The 9,404-nt window shown below is 30.0% G+C and overlaps 1 long non-coding RNA gene across 2 annotated transcripts in view; it reads left to right on the top strand.

Moving 5' to 3' along the window:
• Positions 1 to 9,148, top strand: part of LOC124944482 — a 33,698-nt gene extending 24,550 nt beyond the window's left edge. For both annotated transcript variants that reach the window (XR_007099899.1, XR_007099898.1), the window contains exons 3-4: positions 4,922 to 5,035; positions 8,509 to 9,148. This is a non-coding gene — a long non-coding RNA (uncharacterized LOC124944482). The remainder of the gene's footprint in view (positions 1 to 4,921; positions 5,036 to 8,508) is intronic.
• The last annotated feature ends 256 nt before the right edge of the window (positions 9,149 to 9,404 follow it).

A 9,404-nucleotide genomic window follows, 5' to 3' on the forward strand; every position in this document is an offset into this window, starting at 1 on the left:
TGGTCATGTTTAACATAAAATTCATATATACATGTTTCTCAATACAGCTAAAAGAAACTACAACAAAGTAAGCTAAACTCCACAACTATCATGATTCTATACAAGTCTTATATACATTTGCTATTTAGACATCCAAGTAAAGACCACAAAAATATAAGCAAAGTGAATAAACAAAAAGACAAGTTAAGCCCATCGGTCTTGGTCCTTCTTTCCACACTCATCCCATCAGATTGCTCCCCTGCAAGATCCAATCCTTCAAGTGTATAATAACTACGCTTGTGTGACAATCCCTTGTTTTTAAAAATTTAATTCACTATTTATTTTTCTAATTCTAAAAATATACCAAGTAGTACGCTAATCTATCAGTTTCATTAATAATTTTGCCAACAGAATTTCAAGCCCATCACAATTTCAATTCATGGAACCATCCATGATGATGGGTCACTCGACATTGAGATTGTTGAATTTGTGGAGTGATAAGGTGTCTATGGCTCTCGTGGATGAAAGGATATAAATTTGTTGAGGTGGGTCATTGTTACATTCTTTTTGAAAATGTTGTAATGTCTTAGTTAAATTGGGTGAACTTGTAGTATTTTAAAGCTTCGATCAAGATATCCTTCTTTAGCCAAAGTACTACCCATCCTTTTCATCATGGTCTCACACCCATCTACTAAGTTTCACCTTACCATAATAAATTAATTTGATCATTTGACGGTTGTTGGTAAGCATGTCTTGGGACGGTTAGGGTAGTGTGTTTAAGGAAACATTGAGCTATTATTCTTGTAATCTGAGAAACATTTAACGACAAAAGTCATCATTTGTGATATATTTGTAGCGTCATTATTATGACATTAGAAGAGGTTCGTATTATGATTCATGTGAACTCGGATGAAAACCAATATTTTTTTTGAAGACCTCCTAGCTTGATGACTTTTACGTTTGCGTGTTTAGTCCTTACTTGTGGGGGCTCAGATCTGCTGTTGCAGATTTGGTGCTCCACCCTACACCACCTTCACAAAAATGGTTATTTTATATAAGTCAAAATTAATGAAGAGAGAATGAAAAGTCAATATATATTTTAAAGGTGGTGTAGGGTGGAACACCAAATCTGCAACAACAGATCTGGGGTGTACTTGTGGTCCATTTGTTCAACATACACCACTTTTGTAAGTTTATTGGTTATGTTTATCTCATAAAAGTCAGGTTTTATAATGACCATATTCAACCTAATATGTCATTTTCACATGCTCATATTCATTAAATATGTATGAATGTTTTAAGAAAAAAAGTTAATAATATTTATGATGTGTGTAAAATCAAAAATAGAAAGAAAAACAATACATTTGAAAATAACTAAATTCATTTGAAAATATTTGCAAATATATTCGGAACTATAAGAAGTAGCTCATATACATCCAGAATAAGTCTATTCGGGCAAATCTGTATTTAAGTTCATTGGTGAATCAATAATTTTTATAATTTATTTGTGTAAGCCTAATTGAAACTCTTACTATTGCAGATTATGACTTTGAATTGATGTAAATTTATTATCTGTATCCTCGTTCATCATATTCGATGTTTTTGTATGTAATGATTGTTATCAAGTAGGAATAGTTGATCGAGATTGTAAAAATTTATGAAGACTTGATATTTTTTATTAATGAACAAATAAAATAAAGATACGTTAGTATAGTAAAACGGAATTTTATGACGACGCTTTTATTTGTGATGGATACATTCCTATAACCTTTAAAGCGACAACTATTATTGTGAATATTAAATTATATATTTGAAAACTAGGTTACATAAAATAGTTAATAACTCGACCGAAAAAAATACAAGATTTCACTCCCTCTCTCCATTGAATAGATCTTGAGGTACATAGTGATAGAGATTTAAACTCTCCGAGAATTCATTTTACTTCAATTCTTATTCTTTGATTTGGTTTGAACCTCGATGTGGAGCTTTTCATTCGAGACATCCTTCTTTTTTTGGGAAATGACTTATTGTTATTTAATTAAAATCCTAAAAGGGAAGAGAGATACAAGAGTTTTGAAATTAAGACAAAACATACCTTTGTCCTAATTTTGAAAATAAACAAATCTATGAATTAAAAGGAAATAACAAGTTCAACAATTAGAAAAATACAGCAAACAAAAACAAGAACAATTTTTTTAAAAAAAAAAATTGGAACATCATGAGTACCCAACAACCATCAAGCAAGCATCCATTTATATCTCACTTTAAATATTGCTTTCTTTGTGATTTTATCAAACAAAATCCTCCATCTTTGACAAAGTTCCCAATTCTCAATAGTGATTGATGTTCTTCTCTATGTGTTAATAAGAGATAGACCACCAACAACAATATCATTCCATACTTGGTCTTCATTTCTTGTTCTAGAGAAAACTGTAGCATTTCTCTCCATCCAAAATATACACAAGACATCCTTAAAAGCATTTGAATAAATTGGACTTAAATGAGTTTCCTTTAGTCTTTGAAAGCACCAAATTTATAATACCACTTCAATCAACTAAGTGAGTTTATAAGCTCAAATTGTCGACTAACTTACCCAAAGAACTTTAGTGAACTTACATTAACTAAATAAATGAGAAATCGACTCATCGCAATATATGCATAGGACACAACTAGTGTTAGAGATGATCATGAACCTGCTCAATCGATCTCTAGTCATCAACCTACCTCTATAAACCAACCAAAATAATCTGATGTCGATGTATGATCCTAGAAGACCATACGATGTGATACCACTAAACAATTTGCTCTTTAGAGCGAATACACTGCCATACCGAACTAGAATTAAATTTGTTATTGATTTCAACCTTCCATTCATGCACATTGGCCCTTTTGGAAAGTTTATACGGTTGACAGTCTGAATGATTCTTGTCCCATCCGAATTTTACCTTAGAATATAATTGCATTAGACTTCCATAACATCATGCACAGTAGTCAGTTGCTGCTCTCTTCTTATTCTAATGTTTCTGACTTGATAACTCATAAGAAGGGAGGCTCCTTTGAACCACGGATCATGCCAGAATAGAGCGTTTCTTCGATCGTCGAATTTGACTTGTTATAACATTCCCACACTTTGTTTCAGTAATTTTTTTAGTGACCAAGGTCTTCAGTAAAAAATTAATTTGAGATTTAAGGAGACCTAAATTTGACAAAATCCATAATATTATTAAATTTTTATTTATCCCATTTTAAAATTCAGTTTAAGAGAAAGATGGTCAAACAATTTTTTTTTTATCAAGATATCCAATGGGTATTGGGGTTAATGTGAATTATTAATAACTTATTTATAAATTAGGTTATATCTAATTATAGGAAAACTCCGGTCCGCAAATAGATATCAATTAGGTTTTCACTCTCTCTAGAATTGTAGAAAGAGAAAACTGCGCAGCCGCGGGAGGACGCTGTCCGTGAAGAAGCTCATCCGATGGCGTTTGACGCTCGAATGACGGTTGAGGGTGATCTGGAGCGTTGCAACGATGGTTTCTTGCGAGGATAAACCCTGAGTTCGACCCGATGTGATACGCGAGAGTTTTCCATCCGAGCCTAGAAGCCTTTCGATGTGGAGCTCCAGTGATCTTTCGAGACTTTCTTCTTCTTGGAGATATTGTTTTTCAGGTTTGTATTGCCTGTTCTATTCATTTTGATTAACTTATACCCAACAAATGACACTACTTGTACTATTTTGGTTTGTTTATGTATTGATGCAAATAAGCTAATTCCAAACAACCCATAATTGTTAAATGTTGTTTAGGAAAAAGAGGAGCTTATAGACAGAAGCCAAGACAGTCTTTCAGTAGCTCTCCAAAATTTCAAGTCAAGGATTTGGAAAGCATCTCCATTTTAAACTCTCCGGGAATTCCTTTTCCCGCCATCATTGCATTCTACTGCTATTGTTGCCGAAAGCTAGATGACATGCGATCTTCGTGAGCTTCAGCAGCTAGGTAAGATGTTGATAAAATTTCAGATGCTATTGATTTGCTAATTTGTATGAATTGAGATTAAATTCTTGTTTTAGCTAATTGTTTTAGCTAATTGAGATTAAAATTTCAATGTTTTCAGTTTTTTATTATTTTGATGAAAGACTAATTGTTTGATGAATTGCTTTTATTTTGAGTTGGAATGTGTTGATTAACTGTTTATTTCGCCCAAAATAGATTGATTGAATGGAATGTATTTGATGATGATTTGAATTGAATTAGAACATATTTTGAAAACAGAATTTCAAATTGCATTTTCCAGAATTTGGAACTTGATGTTCTCGATTCATATTAATGTTTATCACGTATCAATCTATAGAAATAACTTCTCTTGCATGTCAATGATATTTTTTTGGGGGAAAACGACTAATAAATATGATATTTATCTTATTAGAAAACTAGACAACGATATCTCTAAACCTTGAATGATTAAGTAATTATTTGTTTGGGGAAGAGTTTTGATAATTGGTGATCCATGGTTAAGATGGAGACATTGATCAATTTTGGGATTAAGTTGATGGATTTCTCATACTAGGTTTCCTGCATGACAATGTTCATTCTTTTAATTCTTTAGAAGGACAACTTTTTATTAGAACAAGATGGAACACAATAAGCGTTCAATTATTACATAAAGCGATGGGAACACAAAAAAAAAATAGGGAAAGAAGAACATAAAAAAGGTAAATAACAATGTGTATTCTACATACTACATGTACAAAATTCATTTCAATTAGATCAAATGTATTCATTTTAGACTTTATTTGTTTCTTTATCTCTTTATTAGTTTCAAATTATTTTAATAATACATTTTTTTTCCTTATTTAGATGTTCCTGACTAACATTAGATACAATACTTTCCTAGTTTAGAAGCAGCCTAAATGCTTAATTGTGTATATTTTTGCAACCAGGAAATGATGAAGAAAATCACACTGAAAAGATCTGAAGGAAAGATATGTCAGATTCTTGAGCTTCATGAGCTTCAACCACCACGCCTCAGCTCCAATGGACCCTACAAACCCCATGTAAGATGTTGATTCAATTTAATTAATCAGCTAATTTGTATGGATTTAAATGAAAATCTTGTTTTAGTTCAGTGTAATTGATTTCTAATTATTTGATTGATAAATTGCTGCTATTCTTGAGTTTGAATATGTTGATTAACTTGCTTGATTTGTCTAAAATTGATTGATTACATGGATGCATATAATGTTGATTTGAATTTATTAATTAGTACTTGAGATTAAATATGATACTTTTAGCCTAGAGTGAATTTGATTCTCAGTGTATATATAACAACTTTTACACTAATTATTGGAGCACTGCACAATTAAGTTTTCATTCACATTATCATTTTCATTTTTTTTGTTCTATCAAACACTTTCACATTTCTTTCAGTACAAATATCATAAACAAATATAACGTGTATATGAGAATGTTTTAGAAGATACTCTTTAATTTAATTTTTACAATGTTTCCTAAACTTTATACATTGCATTATGTTGTAGAATTTCTATTTTAGTACTTCAGATGCATATATAAACTCAAATAATTCAAAGTATAATAAAAAGAAAAAGCATTCTAACAAGTTTGTAATAAAAAAAATTATTTTTCTTTTACAGTTTAAGGTATGAAAAAGAATAAACTAATAAACTGTCCAAAATGAATAGAATCTCATGAGGCATGCAAAAGAATTATGTTATTTGAGAATGTGAGTGAATAATTCAACATGATGTTCGATTTGATCAATGGTCTTTGTCAAAACCAAAACACACTCACTGAAATCACATTTTGAAGCAAACAATCTCTTTAAAGAAAAATAATGAAAATGATAAAATCTTGTCTGCAATCCTTCCAAGGGCATCTCCTATTTTGTTTAAAGCAACAACCAAGCTGTTATCCTATTCATTTTTTTTCATTATTTGCTTCAAAATGTGATTTCAGTGTCTTTGATTTGACCAAGACCATTGATACTCTCAGACTCCATGTTGAGTTCTTCATTCTCATTCTCAAATAACCTTATTTTTTTTAATGCCTCCTGAGATGTTGCTTCTTTTGGACAGTATATTGGCTTATTCTTTTTCATACCTAAATCTGAAAAAACAAAATATTTTATTACAGATTTGTTAGAATGTTTCTTCTTTTGTTAACTTTCAATTATTTTAGTTGATATATGCATCTTAATTATTAAAATAACAATTTTGCAATATTAAACAATTTATAAAGTTTAATAAACATTGTGAAAGCTAAATGAAAGAGTCTCTTCCAAAGCATGATCATATTCTCTTTTGTTGCATTTTTTTTTGAGATTTAAACCGAAAAAATATATAAGTGTTTGATAAAGAATGAAAAATTAATGTGACAGTGTGAATCAAAACTTGATTGTGAAGTGTTACAATAATTAAAGTTAAAGCGGATATATATACCAATAGAATCAAGTTAAGTTAACTCTAGGCTAAAAGTCTCATATTTAAACTCAAGTATTGATTGAGAAAATTGGAAAGAATGACTTGCCTAACTTTGTTTTGGTTTCATTAACTTGTTTTCCGTTTCAAATAGGTTAAGATTTCTTGATTTTCATTTGTGTGACTCTGTCAATTGTATAACTGTATATTTTGCTAGTCATTGTTGCATTTTCTAATACCTTTTTCATTTATTAAAGTAATGCTATGATTTTCCAAAAAATAAATACATCTCAGGAAACAAATAGGTTTAAATCTCTTTCTTTCTATTTATCTTTCTACTTTGTTTGTCAAAGTATTTTTCATTGCTCTTTTCATTTATCAAAGTGGTTCTCTGATTTTTCAAAACTAAAATAGTTCCGGACTCTCTAATCTTTATCCATTATGATTTTTCATTAATAATATTTGTCACTTATTTTGTTTGCTTAGTTTGTGAAAAACATATGCCGTTATACATAGCATCACAATTGTTCAGTATAACAAAAATAAAGTTCTTTAACATAAATTATTAGATCTTGAAGTTGTTATGTTAATTCAATAAATCAATCTTTATACTCCTTTTCAAATTCTTAGTTAATACGACTAGATGAATTTTATCAATTTACTAATTACTTCCTAATTCATTAGTTGATTGTATCATTAACAAATTAGTTTATTTATTTATTTATTTCGTCGAATTTATTAAGAATCAACTTATTTATGGAAGAAACAAAATATATGAGAAAATGATAAACTTTTTGTAAGAAAACACGCACTTGGTAATTTATTTGATGAATCATTTGTTACAACTTGATTTAAAGGATTTGCAAAAAAACACCATGGATTTTCATCTAATACATCATAAACTTCCTTATAAAAAAATAACGGCAACTTAATCAACTTTCACTCTTTGGCTGTCATATTCCAAAATGATTTATCCTCCTCTTTTCTTCACCAATTCACTCACTTTTATCTTTCTGAAAAAATGATTACCTATATTTTTATAATAATGTAAATATGTAGCTTACTACTTGTGATTTTGCATAAAGAGTATTTTTCCTATTTTTCACTTTGGTTTATTAGTTAAGAAACGATCATCATAGTATATCACCATCAACTTGTTTTATAGTACAAGAAAAAGAACTTAAACAAAAATTATTAGACAAGTTTCTGAAAGAGTTCATCCAATTTAATAAATAAAGTTTTGACTCCAAACAAAAGTTCTTAGTATCCAAGTAGTTCTAATTTTTTGATTGTATAATTAACAAATTACTTTTACTGTTTAAATAATTTTTAATAAATTTAACATTAATCTACTTATTTATGTTGCAATCAAATCAAAATAGATGACACAAAAGTAGAAACATATTTTTAAGATGGAAAACACATACTTTTGTTGGATCGTCGGTTGCAATTTGTATCTATTTTGTTGGATTCTCACCGTTTGTATCATCTTCATCTTCCTAATGATCATATGTTGCTTCCAAACTTGTTCAATGTAATTGAGGTGCCACAAAATGACTTTCCATTCAATGGAATCATAAACTTTCTTATCAAAAAATTCGGCAATTTCACCTTTTCTATTGGTTGCTGTCATATTCCAGAATGATTTAGCCTCTTCATTTATTATCAATTTTTTGTTTTTATTTCTTGAAAACTAAAATTATCTTATTCCATCTTTTCTAGCATTGAGCTGCTTTAATTTTCATGACATTCTTTTGCAGATGGATGAAACGACTTCCCATTTTGGTTCAGTCTGATTTGATGCAGAAAATGTATTAAAATTATGTTATTTCTTTTTCTTCGGACTTTCTGTCATGTTTTTACCCTGTATGAACATAAGGATCTCTGTTATACTCCATTTGGGATGTCGTACATTTTAGTAATTTTCGCAATCTCTTCCTTCTCTTCTTATAACTCTACTCTTTGATTTATTGAATGCACATCATTGGTCATCGATTCAACTAATTAAAGAGTTAAGTTACAAGAAAAGATTGAAGATACTAAAATGCAAATAAGCTAATTCCAAACAACCCTTATTTGTAAATGTTGTTTAGGCAAAAGAGGAGCTTGTAGACAGCAGCCAGGACAGTCCTTCAGTAGCTCCGGTTCTTCCAAAATTTCAAGTGAAGGATTTGGAGAGCTTAGATGGGAAGTATGACACGGTGGTGTGTTTGGATGTATTAATACACTATCCACAAAACAAAGCAGATGGAATGATTGCTCATCTTGCTTCATTAGCAGAGAATCGGTTAATTCTAAGCTTTGCACCAAAAACGTACTAGGGTTGAAAAGGATTGGAGAATTGTTCCCTGGACCTTCTAAGGCAACTAGGGTTTATCTTCATTCAGAGGCTATGTTGAAGCAGCATTGAAGAAGGTAGGATGGAAAATAAGGAAGAAAGGCTTAATCACTACACAATTTTATTTTGCAAGGCTAGTTGAGGCTGTTCCTGTTTCTACTGCTGGTTAGTTATTGAAGGCTGTGGCACAAACTCACTAATTTGCGGTTTCATGAAATCATGTTTGTAGAATCGTGCTAGATATAGGTATGTTATATAGTTAAATTTTTGCTGTAAGAATGACCAGAATTCTCACTTTCCACTATCCTTTGTTTTGAATAGTCGGTTGTGTTTGTATTGTTTGATGTCGTTTCGCAGATCTCGACGACTTTAATTTTAAGGTAAATTTGTTGTAAGAATGTTGATTTTCATTCATGCCAATATTTTAGAAAACATTAAAATTTTAATCATGAACGATTTTACATTTAATCTCAAGAAACAACCGTTGTGTTAGGTTTTACTTATATTATACTAGTAAAGGCTTTTTTTTATAGTCATTGATGGGCTAAAATAGCCCAAAATAAAATTTAGACCTCTTTATTTAATTAAAATCTTCAACAATAATATAATAATTAAATTAATCTTTTATAAAAAAAAAATTACAAAATACAT

Source organism: Impatiens glandulifera, chromosome 7 (genome assembly GCF_907164915.1).
Source record: "Impatiens glandulifera chromosome 7, dImpGla2.1, whole genome shotgun sequence".
In the NCBI taxonomy this organism is placed as follows: domain Eukaryota; kingdom Viridiplantae; phylum Streptophyta; class Magnoliopsida; order Ericales; family Balsaminaceae; genus Impatiens; species Impatiens glandulifera.